Source organism: Microcaecilia unicolor, chromosome 2 (genome assembly GCF_901765095.1).
Source record: "Microcaecilia unicolor chromosome 2, aMicUni1.1, whole genome shotgun sequence".
NCBI lineage: Eukaryota > Metazoa > Chordata > Amphibia > Gymnophiona > Siphonopidae > Microcaecilia > Microcaecilia unicolor.
Window position 1 is genome coordinate 335,286,366 of NC_044032.1, and position 25,923 is coordinate 335,312,288.

Genomic DNA, 25,923 nt, shown 5'->3' on the forward strand with positions numbered 1-25,923 from the left:
CGGCTCGAGCCGGCCAGTCTTCTTTTGTCCGCACTCGGTACGGTCGTGTTTTCGCCGTTGTCGAGCCCTGGAAAGTCGACCTCGCGCGTCCTCTTTCGTTGACGTGTGTTTTTCTTCGGAAAATCTTTAAAAATTGTTGGGAAGTGCTCCTGAAGCCCCCCGGGCTTCGTTTGTCCCTTCCCGTATTTTTCAGTCTTTGCCCCGGTAAGTTTTCTTTCGTCGTCGGGGTAGGCCTCTTTCGGCCTCGGTCGAGATTTTCTCCCTAAAACTTTTTGGTGCTCAAATTCGCCATTTCGGATTTTGATTTCACCGGCGTGATTTTTTCCGCCATGACATTGAAGCCTTCCAGCGGCTTCAAGAAGTGCACCCAGTGCGCCCGGGTAATCTCGCTCACTGATAGGCACTCGTGTGTCTTCAGTGTTGGGGGCCAAGCCACCGTCCTCAGAACTGTAGTCTGTGTTCCCTGTTTACAAAGGCGGACTCAGGTAGCGAGATTGGCCCAGTGGAATATTTTGTTCTCGGGCTCTTCGTCGGCATCGACACCAAGGTCATCGAGTGCATCGACGTCGTCAGCGTCCAGACCTTCATCATCGGCCGCCAGTGCATCGAGTGCATCGATGCAACAGCTCGGCAGATGTTGAGATTGCTGGGCCACATGGCCTCCACAGTTCATGTGACTCCCATGGCCCGCCTTCACATGAGATCTGCTCAATGGACCCTAGCTTCTCAGTGGTTTCAGGCTGCTGGGGATCTAGAAGACGTGATCCACCTGTCCACGAGTTTTCTCGAATCCCTGTATTGGTGGACGATTTGGTCCAATTTGACTCTGGGACGTCCTTTCCAAATTCCTCAGCCACAAAAAGTGCTGACCACGGATGCGTCTCTCCTGGGATGGGGAGCTCATGTCCGATGGGCTTCACACCAAGGAAGCTGGTCCCTCCAGGAACGCGGTCTACAGATCAATCTCCTGGAGTTGCGAGCGATCTGGAACGCTCTGAAGGCTTTCAGAGATCGGCTGTCCCACCAAATTATCCAAATTCAGACAGACAACCAGGTTGCCATGTATTACATCAACAAGCAGGGGGGCACCGGATCTCGCCCCTGTGTCAGGAAGCCGTCAGCATGTGGCTCTGGGCTCGCCGTCACGGCATGGGGCTCCAAGCCACATATCTGGCAGGCGTAAACAACAGTCTGGCCGACAGACTGAGCAGGATTATGCAACCTCACGAGTGGTCGCTCAACTCCCGAGTGGTGCGCCAGATCTTCCAAGCGTGGGGCACCCCCTTGGTGGATCTCTTCGCATCTCAAGCGAACCACAAAGTCCCTCAGTTCTGTTTCAGGCTTCAGGCCCCCGGCAGACTGGCATCGGATGCCTTCCTCCTGGATTGGGGGGAGGGCCTGCTGTATGCTTATCCTCCCATTCCTCTGGTGGGAAGACTTTGTTGAAACTCAAGCAAGACCGAGGCACCATGATTCTGATTGCTCCTTTTGGCCGTCAGATCTGGTTCCCTCTTCTTCTGGAGTTATCCTCCGAAGAACCGTGGAGATTGGGGTGTTTTCCGACCCTCATCACGCAGGACGAAGGGGCTCTTTTGCATCCCAGCCTCCGGTCCCTGGCTCTCACGGCCTGGATGTTGAGAGCGTAGACTTTGCCTCTTTGAGTCTGTCAGAGGGTGTCTCCCGCATCTTGCTTGCTTCCAGGAAAGAGTCCACTAAGAGGAGTACTTCTTTTTATGGAGGAGGTTTGCCGTCGGTGTGACAGCAAGGCCCTAGATCCTCGCTCTTGTCCTACACAGACCCTGCTTGAATACCTTCTGCACCTGTCTGAGTCTGGCCTCAAGACCAACTCTGTAAGGGTTCACCTTAGTGCAATCAGTGCATACCATTACCGTGTGGAAGGTAAGCCGATCTCAGGACAGCCTTTAGTTGTTCGCTTCATGAGAGGTTTGCTTTTGTCAAAGCCCCCTGTCAAGCCTCCTACAGTGTCATGGGATCTCAATGTCGTTCTCACCCAGCTGATGAAACCTCCTTTTGAGCCACTGAATTCCTGCCATCTGAAGTACTTGACCTGGAAGGTCATTTTCTTGGTGGCAGTTACTTCAGCTCGTAGAGTCAGTGAGCTTCAGGCCCTGGTAGCCCAGGCCCCTTACACCAAATTTCATCATAACAGAGTAGTCCTCCGCACTCACCCTAAGTTCTTGCCAAAGGTCGTGTCGGAGTTCCATCTGAACCAGTCAATTGTCTTGCCAACATTCTTTCCCCGTCCTCATTCCTGCCCTGCTGAACGTCAGGTGCACACATTGGACTGCAAGAGAGCATTGGCCTTCTATTTGGAGCGGACACAGCCCAACAGACAGTCCGCCCAATTGTTGTTTCTTTTGATCCCAATAGGAGGGGAGGTGGCTGTGGGGAAACGCACCATATCCAGTTGGCTAGCAGATTGCATTTCCTTCACTTACACCCAGGCGGGGCTGGCTCTTGAGGGTCATGTCACGGCTCATAATGTTAGAGCCATGGCTGCGTCGGTAGCCCACTTGAAGTCAGCCTCCATTGAAGAAATTTGCAAAGCTGCGACGTGGTCATCTGTCCACACATTCACATCTCATTACTGCCTGCAGCAGGATTCCCGACGCGACAGTCGGTTCGGGCAGTCAGTTCTTCAGAACCTGTTTGGGCTTTAGGATCCAACTCCACCCCCCGAGGGCCCTGTTTGTTCTGTTCCAGGCTGCACTCTCAGTTAGTTGGTAAATTTTTTAGGTCAATCTCAGTTTGTCCTCGCCGTTGCGAGGCCCAATTGACCATGGTTGTTGTTTTGAGTGAGCCTGGGGGCTAAGGATACCCCATCAGTGAGAACAAGCAGCCTGCTTGTCCTCGGAGAAAGCGAATGCTACATACCTGTAGAAGGTATTCTCCGAGGACAGCAGGCTGATTGTTCTCACAAACCCGCCCGCCTCCCCTTTGGAGTTGTGTCTTCCCTTGTATTGTCTTGCTACATACTGGACTGGCCGGCTCGAGCGGTTTCGGGCGGGAAGACGGCCGCGCGAGGACTAGCAAAGGACTTTGCTAGTGAAGATTCCGATTGGAGGGGCTGCCGTGGACGTCACCCATCAGTGAGAACAATCAGCCTGCTGTCCTCGGAGAATACCTTCTACAGGTATGTAGCATTCGCTTTGCGTTGACATTGTAATTTACCATACTATTTTTACTACTGTCATTGTCTGTTGCCTATGTTTTGACTTATTCTTGCTGCACACCGCCTTGAGTGAATTCTTTCAAAAGGCGGTGAATAAATCCAAATAAATAATATGGGGTGAGAGGTTCTTGCCCTTCTAAGGACATGAGGTGAAACTTATGAGTAGGTATGTGTTTTATTTTTTTACGGCCAATCTATTTTCTTTTAAAACAGTATTACTTAGTTTTCCTGAAAAATATAAACTCTGCATTTTGACTCTCTTCTGCCTGTGTCATTTCTGGTTCTTCTCTTATTTTGTGTGGTTTTGTATGTGTGTGTGTCCTTTGTTCAGCTTTAATATAGAAGTGCTCAATCTTAGCTGTCTCTGACCTTGATGTTACTTCATTTGTTTTTACTGTATTTTTTAAATGACTTAGGAATATTAATTTCATAAGTAATTGGTAAAGGAAAGAACTGAAGCAAGCAGATTTATTAAGACTTAGTTATTTAGTGAATTATTTTAAGTGTCATCCTTGCTCGATATGAATTTTACTTCATAATTTTATACATTGAGTCACAGTTCACATACATACCAGTAAAGAAAAGTCTATAAAATGTGCATATGAAAAGCATTATCTGTTCTACCTGGAAATGTGGGATATTAAGTCCACAAGTGGGTGACATGATCCAGTGGAGCCTGGGTCAGGCATATGCCAACAGAGCTTTTTATTCTTTCCAACCCAACAGATTTCTTAAATTATGTCAGTTGAACCTAATTAGATGTGCTTTTTTCTTGAACATTTTTGAGTGTTGGTGCAAACTATTATTCTATTTTAATTTCATTACTGTAATGTTTATATGTAATACTGCACTCGAAACTTAACAGATTACAGATTTTACAAAGTACTGCAGCAAAATTGATATTCGGATGCCATAGATTTGATCATGTAACACCATTGTTGAGAAATTTACATTGGTTGCCGATTCGTGCACAAGTAGAATTTAAGGTTGCTTGCTTAGTATTTAAAATCCTGCGTGGTTATTGTCCCTATTTGCATACACAGTTAATAACGTTTACAGTTTTTTTGAGAAATTCTCGTTTTCATTCTACATTGTATTTGGATTCCAGCTATTAAGAAAGTTTGATATAGAGAGTCTTAGATAGTTCATTCATGTATCAGTCAAGTAAAATTTGAAACTCTTTTTAAACAAATTTGTACTTTTCCAAAGTGTCTCTCGTTGCATAAAGCTCTGAAAACATTTTTTTGATACGTGTTTTACATAAGTACATAAGTAATGCCACACTGCGAAAAGACCAAGGGTCCATCGAGCCCAGCATCCTGTCCACGACAGCTGCCAATCCAGCCCAAGGGCACCTGGCAAGCTTCCCAAACGTGAAACATTCTATACATGTTATTCCTGGAATTGTGGATTTTTCCCAAGTCCGTTTAGTAGTGGTTTATGGACTTGTCCTTTAGGAAACCGTCTAACCCCTTTTTAAACTCTGCCAAGCTAATCGCCTTCACCACGTTCGGCAACGAATTCCAGAGTTTAATTATGCGTTGGGTGAAGAAAAATTTTTAATATATGATCTGATAATTTACCAAATGATCTTTGTGTTTCATATCTTATTGTAACCTGCTTGGATTCCTTGTTGACATAAATGGGCTATAAATACCAAGAATAGAATAAAACAGAGCTACCTGTCAATTCTTCTGTCTGGGGGCAAATTAAATAGAATGGGATAAAACTTGATATGAGTTAAAAAAAGGTGAACATAAGATAGTAGTACTGGATCAGACCAATGATCCTTCTAGCCTAGTATCCTGCTTCCAGCAGTGACTAATCCAGGTCACAAGTACCTGGCAGAATCCCAACGAGCAGCAAGATTCCATGCTACCGAAATACAAGCTACTGACCATGAAAGCACTTCAACTCTTTATCTTCTGATCCAAAGTCAGACGCCTATCCATTAGGACACACAGCTTTAAAATGGGCAAATCAGACTCAGGTTTCCAGAGATAAACACCCTCTTCTCCCAATAAAATGACCCAGTGCATTTCTGTGGAAGAAGCAGATCAAGCTTCTGCAGCGTAGAAATTTATATAGAGTGAAATAGAGGATGAAAGATTGTTTATTTTAGCCTAGAAAGGGGAGCATACAAGATAGTTCATAGCAAGAATAGAAAAAATGGTACAAATGACATCTGTAGATTCAGTAAGAGAGAGCTGAAAACTATTACTCATCTCATAGCTGACTGTGAAGTTCTGATTAGAGAGCTGCATGGGAACGGGGATAGCAGGATTCCTGCGGGGGTCCCCTCCAGGACAATGGGGATGGACCAAGGTCCACAGGGATTCGGGGAGATGGACCCGGGTCCTGCGGGACGGAAGGGGAAACAAGAGACTACCCTGTCTTCAACTTCCTCCCTCCCTCCCTCCCTTCCATCCACCTCTTCCAGCCCTGGATGTCTTCCCCACACATACCTCGCATCATCCTTGTGGTCTAGTGGCTTGCTTAGGGGCAGGAAAGGTCCCCACCCTTTTCTGCCCGCTGCCGCTGATCCTTTCGCCACCGCCACATGCTTAAGATGGCTGCTGAGATGTCAGTCTCACAAGGCTGTTGCTTGAATTATTGGCGGCTATTTTAAACAAGTGGCTGTGGTGAGAGTATTTGCGGGCAGGAAAGCATGGGGGGGAGGAAGGAGCCCTGCTAGGTACAGTACAAGCTTGGCTTTGCTGCTACAAGCAAGGATGGATGCCTTGCTTACGCTTGCCTCGCAGGTCCACAGCAGCAAGCAGGTCACAGCTCAGCAGATGTTGAGGTTGCTAGGCCACATGGCCTCCACAGAACATGTCACTCCCATGGCACACCTCCGTTTGAGGGTGGCCCAATGGACCCTAGCTTCCCAGTGATTCCAGGCCACAGGGAACCTGGCAGGTGTCATCTATGTCCCTCTAGAGCTAGTTAATTTCCTACTCTGATGGAGACTATGGTCGAATTGCATCCGACCTCTGATGGGGAGATCATGTAGATGGGCTTGGGACATAGTCTGCTCAGGAGACAGATCTTCACATCCACCTCCTGGAAGTAAGGCCATTTGGAACGTTCTGTAGACTTTCAGAGATCGGCTGCTGAACCAAATTGTTCTCATTCAAACTGACAACCAGGTTACAACGCACTGTGTGAACAAGCAGAGGGATACAAGATCCTACCCCTTGTGTCAGGAAGTGGTGGGAATGTGACAGTGGGCTATCTTTCATGGGATGGTTCTGTGTGCCTCATACCTGGCTGGCAAGGAGAACAGCCTGATAGACAGACTGAGCAGGGTGATACAACCTCATGAGTGATCTCTCAATATGGGCTTAGCCCTCAAGAAGTTACAAGAGTGGGACAACCCTTCGGTAGATCTTTTTGCCACTCATCTTAATAACAGTTTCTCAGTTCTGTTCCAAGGCTCAGATCGCACAGCAGACTAGCGTTGGATGCCGTCTTTTTTTTAATTTCTTTATTTATTAATTTTTTACATCTACATCTATAAAACATAAATGTTACGGAAATTTGGAAATTAAACATTGTTAGGTAATACATATTACCGAAAATTCTTAAAGGAAAATATTTTATAACATTTGTCCACAATATTTGAATCAAGATCTAAGAAATTATAACATAAGTAACATTTTTTTAATACTAATCAGCGGAAGGGTGAAACATATATCCACAGCCAAATATTAACAGCATTCTTTAATTACAGGTTCACCTCCAGAGGCGGAACACTTTTTCTTTTGATTCAATAAAATCTAACAACTTCGTAGAGTTAAAGAAGAGGTAATTAACCGAGTTAAAGGTAATACAGCACCTGCAAGGAAATTTCAAAATAAAGGTTCCCCTAGCTTTAAAACTCTAGCTTTATAAATCAAAAATTCTTTCTTTTCCTCTGAGTGGCACGTGCCATATCAGGGAAAACTTGTATCCTATGTCCCAAAAATAAATTGTTTATATGTCTGAAATATGATCGGAGAATATTATTGCGATCAGGCTCAAGCACGAATGTTACCAATAATGTTGTTCTTTCAGAAATAAATTCAAGAGAAGTTTCCAGGAACTCTGTCAAATTCAATTCAGCAGGAGGATTTGCTTGAGATTTATCTTTAGGTAATCCAGGTCTTCCTGTAATGTATTGGGTTCTTGTTATAGGCGGATATGCCTCCAGAATCCCCAATACATCCTTAAAATATCTTTTAAGCATATCCACTGCATTTATCAAAGGGGATTTCGGGAAATTTAAAAATCTCAAATTATTTCTTCGTCCATAATTTTCAAGGTATTCAAGCTTTCTGTCCTGGATGTCTCTTTCCTTAATTAAAACTTCTGTAAGATTGTGCAATTTCTGAATTTCCTTGGTTTTTTTAAATCTTAGCATTCTGTGCTTGGATTTGTTCAGAAAATATCTGGTTAGATTTTTTAAATCAGTTATTTCACTATTTACTGAAGTATTCATTTCAATCAAAGTGCTCTTCACTCCCTGGATAGCGTCCCATAACATACTCATAGTAACTACCGCTGGTTTCTTCATTCCTCCGGTACTCACGGTCCCGATCCTGGGCAGTTGAGGCTGATTCACAAACGGAATCCTGCGTCGCTTTCTCTGCCTGGGGTAGAAGTCCTCATGGGTCCTCCTTCAGACGCTGAGGGTCCAGGAAGTTCCATGGCCTCCATGCGATGTGACCCCATGAGTGACGAATCGTCTCCGGGTCGCGGAGGTGCAGTATGAGAGGGAGGGCTCAGCGTTACTCCCTCAATGCTGCACTCGGTCCTCTGAAGGGCCGGGTCATTCGAAGTGGAAATACGCTCACCAGGAACCCCGACTCTGAAACTATCCAAAGTCGTCTGGCGTGAGGCGGGAGTTAGCTGCGGGACCATGGAGGTAGGAACCGCTGTTTTCCCCTTTCTCTTTCCCATCGCTAGGTCAGAGAATTAACCCTTCGGCAAGGCGTTTGAGATAGGTTCAGGAGCTTCGAGTCCCGACATCCGCTCTTGTCGCCATCTTGATTCTGAATCTGGATGCTGTTCTTCATTGGGTGAAAGGTCTTCTCTCGTATCCTCCCATACCTCTCATAGAGCAGACATTGCAAGATAGGGAAACTATGATCCTCATTGCCCCATATCGGCCGAGGCAGATCTAGTTCCCACATCTTATAAAGTTGTCCTTTGAAGAACTGTGATTGGAGTATTTTCCGACCCTCATTTCACAGAATGACGGGTCTCTCTGCACTCCAAGCTCCAGTCCCTAGCCCTCACAGTCTGGACATTGAGAGCTTAGAATTGCAGACCTTCAGTCGGCCTGAATGTGGTTTTCAAGACGAAATAAGACTAACACAAAGTTTGATGCATGATGTTTGAACCTGAGTTTTTCTGGCCATTGGTGTTTCCCTTGGGTAGCCTCTTTTTTTTTTCTGCTGGTTGACAGTGGTATAAGCTTTATCTTCAAGGTATACTGAGCACTTTTCTCCAACTGTTTTCCGGCCTCTCATTAGTGTAGTGTATCCTTTACTCCTGTCGGAATTCTGCTGAGCACAGGATTCAGCATTGTTGCGCAGAATCCTGCTGATTTTGTCCATTTGGGCCAATTGGATGACGAGATGCATGGCACGTGAAACGTTTTTAATCAAATACACTGTTCTAATACCATGGCAATGTCAAAGGGGGGGCAAAATTTTTTTACTCTTGCTCCTTTAAACTGTAGTGGTAAAGCTGCGCTTGCTGGCTGCCCGTCGACGCTCCCTTGCTTGTTGTGGCCTCACTGGTGGTATCTTAGTACTGTTCACCACATCATGCAAGCCACTGTGACGTGGTGAACAGTACTAAGATAGCACCAGCCTAAAGACAGGATCAGCCGTGATCCCTTGAGGAAGCATTCTGCGAAACGGGTGCCTGTCGGGGTCCTGGTGGCTGATACATTCACCTTATTTGCCACCTTGAGAGATACTGCATTGAAGAGAGTTTTTGTGTATGTCAAGCATGCATTGGGGTCATTGCACCATAGTTATTTAAAGACCCGGACACGGGATAAGAAGAAACACATTGAAAAATACTAAAAATTAAGAAGAACTGAAAAAAATTGAATTTGGTAGGAAAGGGTCTAGTCAATGATTATACGAGGACACCGTTGGGCACTACCCTAGTATCGGGTTGTACGAAGTTGCATGGAAGCCCGGGTGATTTTATGATTTTCTCTTCCTCAGATCCAATCTAGGATTGAGTTGAGACACATTGTTTTGAACTTGTGATTTCTCTAGATCAGCAACAGTGGAAAAGCAAGCTGCAGCAACCACAAAGCAGGATTCTTCATTCGTGTGGCTTGGTGTTATCCCAGAACAGGAACTGACATCCAAGGGGCAGGACTGTCAATTGCTCTTACTGAGAGTCTGGCCCTACAGTGGCTGCAGGTTGTTTTGCTGCTGCTATTGCTCATCTAGAGAAGGAGCATCAGCAGCTTGGGTGGCGGTGGGCGAGAGGGAGGTTGGGAAAATATGCCCCAGCACCCCTGTGAGTTTGCTGTGATGCCCTGGGGTGGTGCGGCACACAGTTTGGGAACCACTGCTCTATGCCAAATCCTTCTGACAGGAACTGAGAAAGCATCTAGAATTTACAAAAAAATACAAGACTGAAGCCTTTTAGGGGCAAGAGTTTGATATTAACCCATTGGAATTTGACTGGAATCTGTTTTGGAACAAAATTCTTCATCCTACTATGTAATTATGCACAAAGCATACTAGAGCCCTATCAAACTGGCTAGAATAACGAGAAAAGACAAATTAATCTTTTGTTGGTCATGTTCAGAAGAATTAGGATCATAATCTCATTTATTATTCTGCTGCAAAAATATTCACTCTCATTGGATATTATGGAATAAAATCTCACAGGTTCTTAATATATCTAAGGACACACCTATCTTCTACAAAATAGTGATTTTGTATTCAACCACTCCTGATTTAATGTTAACAGAATCCCAATCCAAACCCCAATCCAAACTTTTTAATATGATTTTCTGGCTATCCATTTCATTATCTACAATTAGAAATACAACTGAAAACTTAATGTCTCTGAATGAAACCTCCAGAGGAAATTGGAGAGTCATGGGATAGGAGGTAGTGTTCTATTGTGGATTAAAAACTGGTTAAAAGATAGAAAACAGAGAGTAGAGTTAAATGGTCAGTATTCTCAATGGAGAAGGGTAGTTAGTGGGGTTCCCCAGGGCTCTGTGCAAGGACCGCTGCTTTTTAACATATTTATAAATGACCTAGAGATGGGAGTAACTAGTGAGGTAATTAAATTTGCTGATGACACAAAGTTATTCAAAGCCGTTAAATCGCAAGAGGATTATGAAAAATTAGAAGTGGACCTTACGAGACTGGCTGGGCGTCTAAATGGCAGATGACATTTAATGTGAGCAATTGCAAAGTGATGCATGTGGGAAAGAGGAACCCGAATTATAGCTATGTCATGCAAGATTCAACGTTAGGAGTCACGGACCAAGAAAGGGATCTAGGTGTCGTCGTCGATGATACGTTGAAACCTTCTGCTCAGTGTGCTGCTGCGGGTAAGAAAGCAAATAGATTGTTAGGTATTATTAGGAAAGGAATGGAAAACAAAAATGAGGATGTTATAATGCCTTTGTATCGCTCCATGGTGCGACCGCACCTCGAATATTATGTTCAATTCTGGTCACCGCATCTCAAAAAAGATATAGTGGAATTAGAAAAGGTGCATAGAAGGGTGATGAAAATGATAAAGGGGATGGGACGACTTCTCTATGAGGAAATGCTAAAGCGGCTAGGGCTCTTTAGCTTGGAGAAAAGGCGGCTGAGGGGGAGATATGATAGAGGTCTATAAAATAATGAGTGAACGGGTAGAAGTGAAGCGTCTGTTCACGCTTTCGAAAAATACTAGGACTAGGGGGCATGCAATGAAGCTACAATGTAGTAAATTTAAAACGAATCGGAGAAACCTTTTCTTCACTCAACGTGTAATTAAACTCTGGAATTCGTTGCCAGAGAATGTGGTAAAGGCGGTTAGCTTAGCGGAGTTTTAAAAGGTTTGGACGGCTTCCTAAAGGAAAAGTCCATATACCGTTATTAAATGGACTTGGGGAAAATCCACTATTTCTGGGATAAGCAGTATAAAATGTTTTGTACATTTTTGGGATCTTGCCGGGTATTTGTGACCTGGATTGGCCACTGTTAGAAACAGGATGCTGGGCTCGATGGACCTTTGGTCTTTCCCAGTATGGCAATACTTATGTACAATTCAAGGACAGATCTAACTTCTAACGGCTATTGTAACATGTCTAAGCTAAAACATAAAGGAGGTAAAAACCCCACAAACCGTGAGATATAAAACAAAAAGTGAGGAGAGTAACATGTCAACATGATGTGTAGCCTGTGATTGAGCCACATTGAACTGACCACCTGGTTGGGAAATGTGGGGTACAAATGCAGAAAAAATATGAAGAAGCCATTGCCACAAAAAAATAATAATGTTTTTTCAGCCTTAAAAACTTGGGCACCTCTGGATTCTTTCTGAAATGATCCTTTGAAACAATCCCCTTTGTACATTATTTTGTATAGTGCAGCTATTCTATATGCTTATGTACAATAGAAATGTCTATGTTCTTGTTTTATATCAGCTCTTGAAAATGTTCCATAAATTGTCAGTAGAAAAAAAAAGAAAGAAACAAAAGTAATTGGAGATCAACAGGCAACACATTCCAAATAAACGGGACCTCACAACAAATTGTGTACAGTAGACTATAAAAGAAAATCTTTAGGTGATGGCAACCTCAGTTTGTAAGGAAAATGGGAAATAGGACTTGATATACCGCCTTTCTGAGGTTTTTGCAACTACATTCAAAGTGGTTTACATATGTTCAGGTACTTAATTTGTAGCAGGGGCCATGGAGGGTTAAGTGACTTGCCCAGAGTCACAAGGAGCTGCTGTGGGAATTGAACTCAGTTCCCCAGGATCAAAGTCCAGTGCACTAACCAGTAGGCTACTCCTCCACTACAGTGAAACAAAGCCTCAATTGCCCAAGGTAAATGGGACCAACATGTTGTCAGATAAGTGAAAAGTCGAATAATATGGAAAACAATGGTAACCCCTCAAGCAATGCATAAACAAAGGCTATAAAAGCAGGGTCCCCGGTCTGAAACACATTTTCTCAGGCGTAAAACTTCCTCTGTGCTACGCCAGAAAATGGAAAGCGAAACGATGTCGTCACTTGGTGGGGGGGGGGGGGGGGGGGGGGTCTTAGATGTGCTGGATGGTTGGATTAGCAAAGGTCGGATAATGGAGACTATACTGTATCAGTTAATCATAAGTAATTATCTAAAACATTTAATTCCAACTTACCATGTTTAAGATGGCAACAATCCATAAAGATTCTTGTATGTGAACATTAACAATTTAAACTATGTTCTAGCTAGAACAAATAGCCAGTATAGTTTAGAAAAGGAATTTCTGTCACCCATCTAAAGCCTCCCCAAACTAACAGTGCATTAGTATGTTTAATTTAATTTTGGCATTTATAATCCGGGTATGCACTGAATTGGTGTCAGAGATATCCAAATTGCTCACTAAGAGCATCTTTCATCAGCTTTCAGCACAAGCAGGTGGTTGTAGAGAAAATCTTCGACTTTCTACAGGCCCAAGCAGTTGAACCTGTGCCACCAGGGGAAGAAGGGATTCTATTCTAGGTACTTTCTTGTGACTGAAATAATGGGGGGATTCCAGCCCATCCTAGACCTAAGGGCCCTGAACAGGTTTCTGGAAATCAGTTGGCTATGCTGTCTGGACTTGAAGGTCACAGGAAGTATTTCAAATTTCTCAGGAAGGAGGCCACAAAGTCCATGCGCCTAACTATTCAGGTGCTGGAACTACTGGGGTTTGTAATGAACTACCCTAAGTCCCACATACATCCAGTTTGCCGATTGGATTACATAGAAGCCCTGCTTAATACAGTGCAGGCTTGGGCCTTCATTTCTTTAGCAATGTGCGCCTCATAGGTCTGCAGCAGCCAGTATGTCTCAGCTCGGCAAAAGTTGAGATTGGTGATCCATGTGGCTTCAACATTGTATGTCACTACCATGGCATGTCTCCACTTGAAAGCAGCCTAATGGACCTTAGCCTTGCAGTGGTCTCAGGTGACAGGGAAGCTAATTGATGTCATTCGCATTCCCCTGGAGCTGGCTCACACCTCTGGTGGTCACTCCGGTCCAATTTGACCCTGGGACTTCCATTCCAAATTTCACCACCTTGAAAGGTGTTGACAACAGATGCATCCAACCTGGGTTGGGGAGGTTATGTAGATAGGCTTCACACTCAAGACCAGTGGTCCGCTTAGGAGGTACAGTTCCACATCAGTGTCGAGCTCTGGGCCTTTCTGGCAAGATCAGACTGAGCGGGATATTGCAACTGCATGAGTGGCCTCTCAACATGGGCGTAGCCAGGAAGATCATCTAAGAGTGGGGCACCCCCTCAGTGCATCTTTTTGCCACTCATCAGAATAACAAAGTCCCTCGGTTCTGCTCCAGACTCGGGTCAGACAGTAGACTAGCATCAGATGCCTTCCTCCTGCATTGAGGATTAGGATTCTTTTATGCGTATCCTCCCATACTTATCATAGAGAAGACTTTGCTGAAACTCAGGCAAGAACGGAGAACCATGATTCTCTTTACTGGCCACAGCAGATCTGGCGCTCTCTTCTTCTGAAGTTGTCCCTCAAAGATTTTCCGACCGTCATCAAGCAGAATGAGGGTTCCCTTCTGCATCCTAATCTCCAATCTCCAGCCCTTACGGCTTGGATGTTGAGAGTGTAGAACTCGAACCCCTGAGATTGCCTGAGGATGTCTCATATTTTGCTGACTTCCAGAAAAGATTCCACTAAGAGTTGTTACTCTTTTAAATAGAAGAGGTAACATAGTAAAAACTGCAGATAAAGACCTTACGGTCCATTGTCATATGGTGTGAGGGCAAGGCCTTAGATTCCTTTTCTTGCCCCACACTGAAACTGCTTGATTACCTCCTGCACCTCTCTTAGTCTGGTTTGAAAACCAGCGCTATAAGGGTTCATCTCCATCCAATTGGTGTAGGAGGCGAGTCAATCTCTGTACAGCCTTTAGTTGCTCGCTTCATGAGAGGTTTGTTGCTGTCAAAACCTACTACCAAACCTCCCGCCATTTTGTGTGATCTCAACATAGTCCTCACCCAGCTTATGAAAGCTGCTTTTGAGCCTCTGAATACCTGTCAGATGAAGTTTTTGACCTGGAAAGCTGTGTTTCTGGTGGCAGTCACTTCAGCTCGCAGAGTTGGTGAGCTCCAGTCCCTGGTATTCACTGTAATTTCATCACAACAGAGTAGTTCTCCACACACCTTAAGTTCCTTCCTAAGGTAGTTCGGAGTTCCATCTTAACCAGTCAATTGTTCTGCCAACATTTTTCCCAAAACCTCATGCCCATCCTGGTGAAAGTGTACTGCATACTTCAGACTGCGTGCGAGCCTTAGCTTTCTATCTAGAGCAGACTCAAGCCCATAGATAGTCCACCCAGCTTTTCATTTTTTGGGGCGTCAACAGGTTGGGGGTGGCTGTCAGCAAATGAACAATTTCCAGTTGGTTATTAGGTTGCCAGCCTGGACTGACTCTTGGGACATGTCACAGCTCTGTCTACATCAGGATACCTGATGCGACAGTCATTTTGGACGGGCAGTTATGCAGAATTTGTTAGGTGTCTAGAATCCAACTCCACCTTCCTAGGCCCTGTTTTATTCTGTTTCAGGCTGCACCTACACTGCTTGTATGTATATAGTTTAAGGTTGATTGAAATTTTAGTCTCAACATTATCCTTGCTTCTTTTAAGTGAGCCTGGTAGCTAGGGATTCCCAGATGTGAGAATAAGAAGGCCTGCTTGTCCTCGAAGAAAGCTGTAGCTGGTGTTCTTCGAGGACAGCAGGCCGATTATTCTTACATACCCTCCCACCCCCCCTAGGAGTTGAATTTAGTTATAGAGTATCTGCTCTTTGCCTTTTCACCTAACTGGAGGACCCATGCTCGTGTATCAGGCAGGAAGACACCAATGCATGCACAGTGGGATGCTACTAGAAGTTTCTGTTTCACTCGCTAGTCAGCATCTGCACCAGGCTCCATCAGATGATATCACCCAGATGTGAGAATAATTGGCCTGCTATCCTTGGAGAACACCAGCTACAGGTAAATATCTTTGCTATCTTAGTGATTGAAGAAGTAATAGTAAAATAAACAAGAAAAAAAATAAATACAATAAATGAGGTAAACTTGAAAACTGTAAATTGAAACCTAATAATAGAACCGCTGTGAATCAGTATAAAAAATATACACATTTAATATCACTGGAGTGTAAAAACCAGAGATATAATGCAAGGTTAGCATGATACTAATGGTACACCTAATAAGCATGCATTAGAAACATTCAACTAACATAGATATGCTGCTAAAGATTTTTTACAATACAGCCTACCATATAGCTGAGGGACCAAGAGCAAATACAGGATGGGAGAAAGATGCGTAGTACAGAGTCAGTTGGGATAATTTGGTGGTTAGTTAAACTCAAGGCAAGTTCATTGTATAGTTAAGCAAGAGATAAGGAATTGATCTAAGTTACAGTGTGTGTATCAAGCTAGTCCAGGTGCAGATTGAGTTTATAGTCAGTCACCCTATGTATTAATCTCATCCAAACAGACAACCAGGTTCCTGTAGTTTTGAGTTTAGCCATTCCTATTAGAGCAGCAAGCTGGTCCCAGGAGTAGGCTAGTGGTACCACACAGCCATCCCTATGGCTTTTTTTGTACATTTTTCTCTAGGATGGAAAATGTTACCTAAAGAAATATGTACTGAGCACAAAAATGTCTAGACATGAGTGATTTTCAAAACCAAAAAATATATAATTTTCCCATTCGAAAATTGCTATATTCAGGGTGAGAATTTTAGACGTTTTTACTAAAACATCTAGAGTTGAACTGGGATGTCACATTGAAAATGCCCCTTCATGGATCTCAAGGGGTCAGAATTGATATCCTGGAGAAGAGGAACTCTCGACTCTGAACATTGTTTATCGTTTATATAGGCTTGCTAAAGCTTCATTTTTTTTTTTTACAGTATAAGTCAAGGCAGCGTACAATTATAATTTCTAGAGAAAGGAACTACATGTCATATAGGAAAGCTATCAGTCACACAATAGAATCAAGCATACACCATAGTGATTGGCTGCATGTTTCCTCTGGCTAGGTATCTAATATAATATTTTGCACCTCCAACGTTCTAAAGCTGACTCCATGGCAGTGAAGCCCTGAAGTGTTTGTAGGCTTCGTAATCGCTCCGCCCTCCAAGGGCAGGGAAGGCTGCATGCTAACGCAACATCAGAAAGAGAAGGGACCAACCACAGGCAATCGCACTCGCTTTCAGTGCCCCGCCCTCAGAGCCCTCCATCTTCTGTTCTGATCGCTCGCCGTGTCCCACCCTTGGAACCCTGCTGATCTGAAGAAAGAGCCACCTGACTCAGTTCCTTATGCCGTGTCCCGCCCTCCTGCCCTCAGAGCCCTCCAGAACAGAAAGACTCAGTTCCTCGCGCTGTGTCCCGCCCTCGGAGCCCTCCTGAACAGAAGAAAGAGCCGCCTGACTCAGTTCCTCGCGCTGTAATCCTGATCTCAACAAACAGCCGCCTGACTCAGTTCCTCGTGCTGAAATCCTCCTCCCGCTGAAATCCTGACCTGAACAAACAGATGCCTCACTCACTTCCTCGCGGTGAAATCCTACCTGGAGCAAAGAAACCCCACATCAGAAGCACCCACGCCGCTACCATTCTGCCCCCCTCCGAGACTGGCCCCGCCGAACTCCCTCCGTGCACGTTGCTCCCCCTCAAAAATAGCCACCCCCCCTCTCTCACTCTCACAGACACAGAGAATCTATCACACACGACACTTCCTTGCGATGCCTTCACCCACTCCCCTCCCGACACTGGCCCCGCCCATCCCCCTACGTGCACGTCACCCCCCCTCCAAAATCGCCAACCCCCCTCTGCTACCCTCACCTCCCCCCCTCTTACTGGGATCCCTGTGGCAGCAGTGAAAGGCGAGCAGGCTCGGCGAGTCGGCTGCCTTCCTTCTCTTCGCTCTCAGCTGGGCCTCTGGTCCCACCCTTGTGGAAACAGGAAATGAGGGCGGGACCAGAGGCACAGCTGAGAGTGAAGAGAAGGGAAGGCAGCCGACTCGCCGAGCCTGCTCGCCTTTCACTGTTGCCGCCAGGACCCCGGTAACATGACTTTTAAATTCTGGGTGGCCGGCACGCAGGAAGGTGAGGGGCAGGCGAAGGACTGTTGTGGGAGTGGGAGAAGAGGTCGACCTGGAACTGAGTCGAGTCGGAGGGAGGGAGGGGGGTCTGAAACTGGGAGGGAGGGTGGGGAGGTCTGGAACTCGGAGGGAGAGAGCGAGGGAGGGGGTGCGATAACCTTGCTAGCGCCCGTTTCATTTCATACAGAAACGGGCCTTTTTTACTAGTATCATAATAAGCTCTTTAACCAGAAATTGCCGATTTGCATGTGCACCTTAATTGTAGTGAGCCAATCAGCATCAATAATCGGCTGCTAACAATTATTGGTGTTAATTGGCCTTAATTGGGAGTTACGTACACATCCTATTCTATAACGATGTGCGTGGAACTCCTATAGTGGAGCATTTCGTGGGCGTTCCCAGAATTTATGCATATTGTTACAGAATAGACTCGATCGGTGCCTAAAGTTAGGCACCATTTATACGCTTACCGCTTTTATAAAGGATGTGATTCCTTTATAGAATAGTGCTCAGCATGTACATTTTTCAGCACCTTCTATAGAATCTAGTCCCATTTGTTTATACACCTGACGCCATGTGTAAAATGGCATTTTGGCAGTAATTAATGCCTGCTTCGGGGGATATAAACTACTCAAAATAGGATCACCCTATTATCTTATAAAGCAAAGTTTATATTAGAAACATTCTAAAGGCCTTTAGAGTCCCAATTTCAAAAGTAAAACTATCACAGAGAAAAAACTTGCATAATTTCTATCTGACCATCATGCCTTCACTAAACAGGACCAGCTCCAGTCTTCCTTAAGTGGTGGTTTTATATCACAGGTTATTTTTTTCTCCCATTATTTTGATTATTGCACTTGCATATAGGCCAGCATCTGAGGACTGGAACACTTATGTGAAAGAAGGAAAACCTCTTGCACCCTTATTTAGTACCTCTTTTACAAAGCCACATTGGCAATTCTTGGTGCGGCCAATGAGAGGAACCCCATTCAATTCTTATGAGCTTCCTATCATTTGCCGCACGGGAATCCCTAGCACAGCTTTGTAAAAGAAGCCATTAGCAAATATAGCAGTATGCTGAACCTCTTATGTTCCCACCAATGAAAAGTGGAGTTGCCCAGTCCTAGGATTAAATCAGGGATTCCCACCAGACAAATGAATGGAGAGACTTTATATGATTTTTCCCTACCATTTTCAAGCTATTTGGAATGACCTTATAAACTTGTTTGTTTGTTTAAGGTCTCTTAATTTTAGGTAGTGGAAATGTAGCATAGTAACATAGTAGATGACGGCAGAAAAAGACCTGCACAGTCTATCCAGTGTGCCCAACAATTCAACTCATATGTGCTACTTTATATGTATACCTGACCTTGATTTGTTTGCCATTTTCAGGGCACAGACTGTAAATGTCTGCCCAGAACAAGGCCCACCTCCCCCCACCGGCTCTGCCACCCAATCTCGGCTAAGCTCCTTAGGATCCATTCTGAACAGGATTCCTTTATGTTTATCCCACGCATTTTTGAATTCTGTTACTGTTTTCATTTCCACCACCTCCCGCGGGAGGGCATTCCAAGTATCCACCACTCTCTCTGTGAAAAAATACTTCCTGACATCTTTCTTGAGTCTGCCCCCCTTCAGTCTCATTTCATGTCCTCTCGTTTTACCGCCTTCCCATCTCTGGAAAAGGTTCGTTTGTGGATTTTATACCTTTCAAATATTTGAACGTCTGTATCATATCACCCCTGTTCTCCTCTCTTCCAGGGTGTACATGTTCAGGTGCGCAAGTCTCTCCTCATACATCGTGTAACAAATCCCATACCATTCTCTTACCTTTTCTTTTGCACCACTTCAATTCTTTTTACATCCTGAGTAAGATACGGCCTCCAAAACTGACAATACTCCAGGTGGGGCCTCCCAATGACTTGTACAGGGTATCAACACCTCTTTTCTTCTGCTGGTCACACCTCTGTCTATACATCCTAGCAACTTTCTAGCTACAGCCACCGCCTTGTCACACTGTTTCGTCGCCTTCAGATCCTCAAATACTATCACCCAAGATCCCTCTCCCCGTCTGTACATATCAGACTCTCCCCGCTTAACACATACGTCTCCCTTGGATTTCTACACCCTAAGTGCATCTCTTTGCATTTCTTCGCATTGAATTTTAATTGCCAAACCTTAGACCATTCTTCTAGCTTCTGTAGGTCCTTTTCATGGGTGTCCACTCTGTTACAAATTTTAGTATCATCCGCAAAAAGACAAACTTTACCTTCTAACCCTTCGGCAATGTCATCACAATATATTGAACAGAATCGGCCCCAGCACCGATCCCTGAGGCACTCCACTACTCACATTTCCCTCCAAGCGAATTCCATTTACCACCACCCTCTGGCGTCCGTCCGTCAACCAGTTCCTAATCCAGTTTACCACATCGGGTCCTATTTTCAGCCCATCAAGTTTATTTAAGAGCCTCCTGTGGCGAACCGTGTCAAAAGCTTCGCTGAAATCTAAGTAGATTTCGTCCATAGCAGTCCACGATTCAATTCTCCAGTCACCCAGTCAAGAATTCAGTGAGATTCGTTTGGCACGATTTCCCTTTGGTAAACCATGTTGCTCGGATCTTGCAACTTATTGGCTTCCAGGAAATTTACTATCCTTTCCTTCAGCATCGCTTCCATTACTTTTCCAATAACCGAAGTGAGGCTTACCACCTGTAGTTTCCAGCTTCTTCCCTATCACCACTTTTGTGAAGAGGAACCACATCCGCCGTTTCCACTCCCACAAACCGCTCCTGTCTCTAAGGATTATTAAACAAATCTTTAGAGGACCCGCCAGAACCTCTCTAAGTTCCCTCAGTATCCTGGGGTGGATCCCGTCCGGTGCTACGGCTTTGTCCACCTTTAGATTTTTAAGTTGTTCGTACACACTCTCTTCCGTGAATGGTGCTCTATCCACTCCATTTTCATAGTACTTTTGCCAGTCAATCGCGGTCCTTCTCCAGGATTTTCTTCTGTGAAAACAGAGCAAAAGTATCTGTTTAGCAAATTGCTTTTTTCTTCATCATTATCTACATAGCGGTTTGCAGCATCTTTCAGTCTCACAATTCCCTTTTTTGTCTTCTTCCTTTCACTAATACCTGAAGAAATTTTTCATATTCATATTCATAAGGTTAAAGGAGGACACTAATTGACCACTAAGGTTAGTGGGGAAAAGTTTGGCTTGCCAGTTTGGGCTTCATGGATCCATCACAACAATTCTGCAACATTATAGGACTGCAATTCAAGCTGCCCGGCAATCTGTCTAGAATTAATTTGGTATAACCAATTTGGTTAACTCTGGATTTCCTATGAAATGACTTGTAATGGTTCAAAATTAAAGCTCATCTTTACTTTTCACCAATAGGGGTAATGTCTGCAGTGCATACAAAAACTTGGAGATCATTATGATCTTTACTAGGGCCACCCGTCCAGTAATGAGGAGGCAGTTCATTTTATCATTGACAGAGCCCTTAATTTTTTTTAGTGTTATCAATAATGTTATGTTGATGAATGTTAGGTTAATGTCACAGAAACGCTTAAGCTCCTTAGGGTCCTTGAAACATAAGGCCTTACTTTGGTATGTAAAGCGCACTCTAGCCGGTATTGTAGAGTCACCTTAATGCCTCTCTTATATAGCTTAGTGTCATAATGGTGCCATATTTTTCCTCGAGCTGCCACCACTGGAGAAAATCCTAGAATAAGAAGACCTTGTGATATTCATAATTCAGCTGATAATTCATATAATATTTTGTAGCACCAGCTCCTTATCAGCATAATTTAGCATGTGAAAGACTTGTCGATGGTCCTGGCTCCAACTCTGGGGCCTGAGGAAGCCACACTTCAAGCAAGATACAGAGGTCAGAGACTTTAACATGCTTCAGGAAACCCCACATGGTGGAAATTATTTCTTTGTTAGGGGTGAGATGATACTTCAGCAAAAGAAAGCAGCAATAGAATGTTAGGTATTATTAGGAAAGGAATTGAAATAAAAACGAGGATGTTATACTGCCTTGTATTGCTCCATGGTGTGACCGCACCTTGAATACTGTGTGTATTTATAGTCACCACATCTCAAAAAAAGATATGGTAGAATTAGAAAAGGTACAAAGAAGGGCAATGAAAATGATAAAGAGGATGGACGACTTCCCTATGAGGAAAAAGCTGAAAAGACTTGTGCTCTTCAGCTTAGAGAAAAGACGACTGAGGGGAGATATGATAGAGGTCTATAAAATACTGAATGGAGTGGAACAGGTAAACGTGAATCGCTTGTTTACTCTTCCAAAAATACTAGGACTAGGGGGCATGCATTGAAGCTCCAAAGTAGTAATTTAAAACAAATGGAGAAAATATTTCTTCACTCAGAGTGTAATTAAACTGGAATTCTTGTCGGAGAATGGGTTTAAAAAAGGTTTGGATAGCTTCCTAAAAGAAAAGTCCATAAGCCATTATAAATGGATTTGGTGAAAATCCACTGCTTATTCTGGGATAAGCAGCATAAATATATTGTACTGTTTTGGGACCTTGCCAGGTACTTGTGACCTGGATTGGCACTTTTGGAAACAGGATACTGGGCTTGATGGACCTTCGGTATGGCAACACTTATGCAGTGTTTGAATTTTTGATTTAGGGACCTTTTTCTAAAGCTGCTAAGCAGTTGGCATGCTGGCAAGACAGCACACATTAATTCGCTTGCTAACTGAATTAACTTACTAACTGAGGCAGGAAATGGGGGTGTTATGAGTATGGACTGAGCATTGTAGTTAGCATACAGTCACTTGCTGTACGCTGTCACTGATGCACTTTCTTATAAAGGAGGCAGTAAGTGATACACACTATCTGCATCTGCACAGTAAATTACTTTTCTACGTAGTAAATGTATGGGGGGGGGGGGGGGGGCATGCAGGGAATGCCCCCAACATTTAATTTAACAGGTTTTGCACTTAACCACACATTAATTTTTGCATCTGTCAGACTTTCCATGCACAAGTTTATCACATTTTAGTAAAAGAACCCCTTAGCGTGATCCTTTCACTATATGTATGTCTAATGCAGCTCAGGTGTCCTGTGGTAATTGCCAAATGGTGTGTACTAATGTTGTGCTAATTGGTTTTTTTTTTCCTTTGTGAGGGTGTGCGTGTAAGGGAGTGGAGCGGGGTATTCCTGCACTATCCAATTAGTGCAGCTACATTACTGTGGGCTAACTGGCAACACAGGAATACTGAGCGAGTACTTAATGCCTACAAAGTAAGTGGCAGTAAGTGCACACTTGGCAGTTTGAACAAAATGGCCACACTCTAATGGTAGAATGCCATTAATACAAAAAAATAGGAAAAAGCCACTTTTTACCACAGCTTAGTAAAAGGACTCCTTTGATAATGATACAACATCTGTCCCATCAACCATGTAGTCATTCCTGTATTTAATTTATCCTACTCCTTTTTAATCAGTTACAAAGATAAAATGCATTGATGGATTCTGGCAGCCCTAAGTTCTTTAGAGCTTGTTTTGTACTGATTTTTTAGTATGCTTATTACAGATTTTTTTTAATAGTTCTTGAGATTACTTTTTTTAAATTAAAGTTTATACGTTGTTACATAGAAGCAACTATTCAGCAATTGCATATTAAAAATATATATAAGGAAATGTACAGCAAATAGCCCACATCTCTGGGAACAATAGGGAGCTAAGAAAGGAAAACACGATCCAGAAAACAAGAATCAGTAACAGGCCTGGACAAATAATCTTTATACCCAATTACACCAGCTACACACAATTTATAAAACAGTAACTCCTCTAACTGACAAGAAACTTTCGAACTGAATGGGATCAGATAATATATACAAGCTATTCCCATGTGTAACCAGGCATTTGCAGGGAAATTTTAAGAAAAAAGTGCCTCCGACAGCCAGACTTTAGGTCTAAGCTGTAGGAAGGCCTTGCGTCTCAATTGGGTAGGTCTGGATACATCTGGAAATATTTGAATCTTCTGACCACAGAAGTCTGAATCCTACTTTTTGAAGTAAGCTTTCAAAATCTCCATGTTTATTTATCAGTAGAGCAGAAAGAAACCACAATGTAGTATGTTTCTATATGATCTCTTGAAGTTTCAAGAATTTTGTAAGGTGAGATTACTTTTCCATGTGTTTTACATTTTGTTGATAACCTTCCTCCCTCTTGTCTAGCAACAACCAATTTATACAGCAGAAAGGAAAAGTCAAAATTTCCAAGCATTGCAGGCATATATCTTTGTATTTTGTTGGTGGTTTATTTTTTTTTTTTTTGGGGGGGGGGGGGGGGACTTCCATTTTCAGTGCAAAAAGATTTTCTTGTCTCCTTTTGCACTTTTCTGGAAATAAATAATTAAAAATTCCCTTTTTAAAGGTTTTGTCAAATAGTAAGAATATGGTAGAAATCTTGTATCTCAGTTTGGCTAAGCATGGCTAAAGCCAGTGTAACATAGTAACATAGTAGATGACGGCAGAAAAAGACCTGCACGTCCATCCAGTCTGCCCTACAAGATAACTCATATTTGCTGCTTTTTTTGTATACCCTACTTTGATTTGTACCTATGCTCTTCAGGGCACAACAACCGTATAAGTCTGCCCCGCACTATCCCCGCCTCCCAACCACCAGCCCCACCTCCCAACCACCGCTCTGGCACAGGCACAGACCGTATAAGTCTGCCCAGCACTATCCTCACCTCCCCAGCCCGCCTCCCAACCCCGGCTCTGGCACAGACCGTACAAGTCTGTCCAGCACTATCCCCGCCTCCCAACCACCAGTCCGCTTCCCACCCGGCTCTGGCACAGACCGTATAAGTCTGCCCAGCCCTATCCCGCCTCCCAACCACCAGCCCCGCCTCCCGATCTTGACTAAGTTCCTGAGATCCATTCCTTCGGCAGGATTCCTTTATGCTTATCCCATGCATGTTTGAATTCCGTTACCGTTTTCATTTCCACCACCTCCGCGGGAGGGCATTCCAAGCATCCACTACTCTCTCCGTGAAAAATACTTCCAGACATTTTTCTTGAGTCTGCCCCCCTTCATCTCATTTCATGTCCTCTCGTTCTACCACCTTCCCATCTCCGGAAAAGATTCGTTTGCGGATTAATACCTTTCAAATATTTGAACGTCTGTATCATATCACCCTGTTTTCCTTCCTCCAGAGTATACATGTTTAGTTTCAGCAAGTCTCTCCTCATACGTCTTGTAACGCAAATCCCATACCATTCTCGTAGCTTTTCTTTGCACCGCTTCAATTCTTTTTACATCCTTAACAAGATACAGCCTCCAAAACTGAACACAATACCAGGTGGGGCCTCACCAACGACTTTACAGGGGCATCAACACCCCCTTTCTTCTGCTGGTACACCTCTCTTATACAGCCTAACAACCTTCTCGCTACTGCTACGCCTTGTCACACTGTTTCGTCGCCTTCAAATCCTCAGATACTATCACCCCAAGATCTCTCTCCGCCCGTACCTATCAGATTTCCCTGCCTAACACATACGTCTCCCGTGGATTTCTACTTCCTAAGTGCATCACTTTGCATTTCTTCACATTGAATTTTAATTGCCAAACCTTAGACCATTCTTCTAGCTTCCGTATGTCCTTTTTCATGTTTTCCACTCCCTCCGGGGTGTCCACTCTGTTACAGATCTTAGTATCATCCACAAATAGGCAAACTTTACCTTCTAACCCTTCGGCAATGTCACTCACAAATATATTGAACAGAATCAGTGAGTGCCCTACTGTTAGTAGAAAGTAGGGGTATAAAAAATTTTTGTGCATACTAAATAGATTTGGGGGGAATTCATCAAGTGGCATTAGGGCCTTAAGCCACATTAATTGGCCCTTACTGCAACGTAAACACTCCTAACACCCTTGACTAAAAATATTGCAACAATATTTAAGTTACTGCAAGTTACACACTAATGAGATGCAGAAACTACAAATGCCTATTTGCATCTCATTACTATTTAAATACCATAATATGACATGCGGTGAAACACCTCAAGTCATGTTATAGCCTAGAAATCACAGTAAAAAGCTGGTGTTATTTCACCTCCTGGTAGCATTGAGTTGCAAAGCCTTAGTCGATGTTTCTGGTCCAATGTGCATAGGGCTGTGTGTAAACCCACACCCCCAATCATCCACCCCACCAGCGTTCTTCCTCTGATAGCCCCCCTCCAAGTAACATTCTTCCCTTCCATAGGCCCCCCCTCATGCAGCATCCTTCCCTCCTCCCATACAGCATCATTCTCTTCCCATAGGCCTCCCCACCAACACGCATTGTTCTCTTCCAATAAGACCCTTACATGGTGGTCCAGTTGT

The 25,923-nt window shown here is 43.9% G+C and overlaps 1 protein-coding gene across 1 annotated transcript in view; it reads left to right on the forward strand.

The window, feature by feature from the left end:
* The window catches only part of ZCCHC7 (zinc finger CCHC-type containing 7), a 746,336-nt gene that overhangs the window by 312,353 nt on the left and 408,060 nt on the right, over positions 1-25,923 (forward strand). The window lies entirely within an intron of this gene.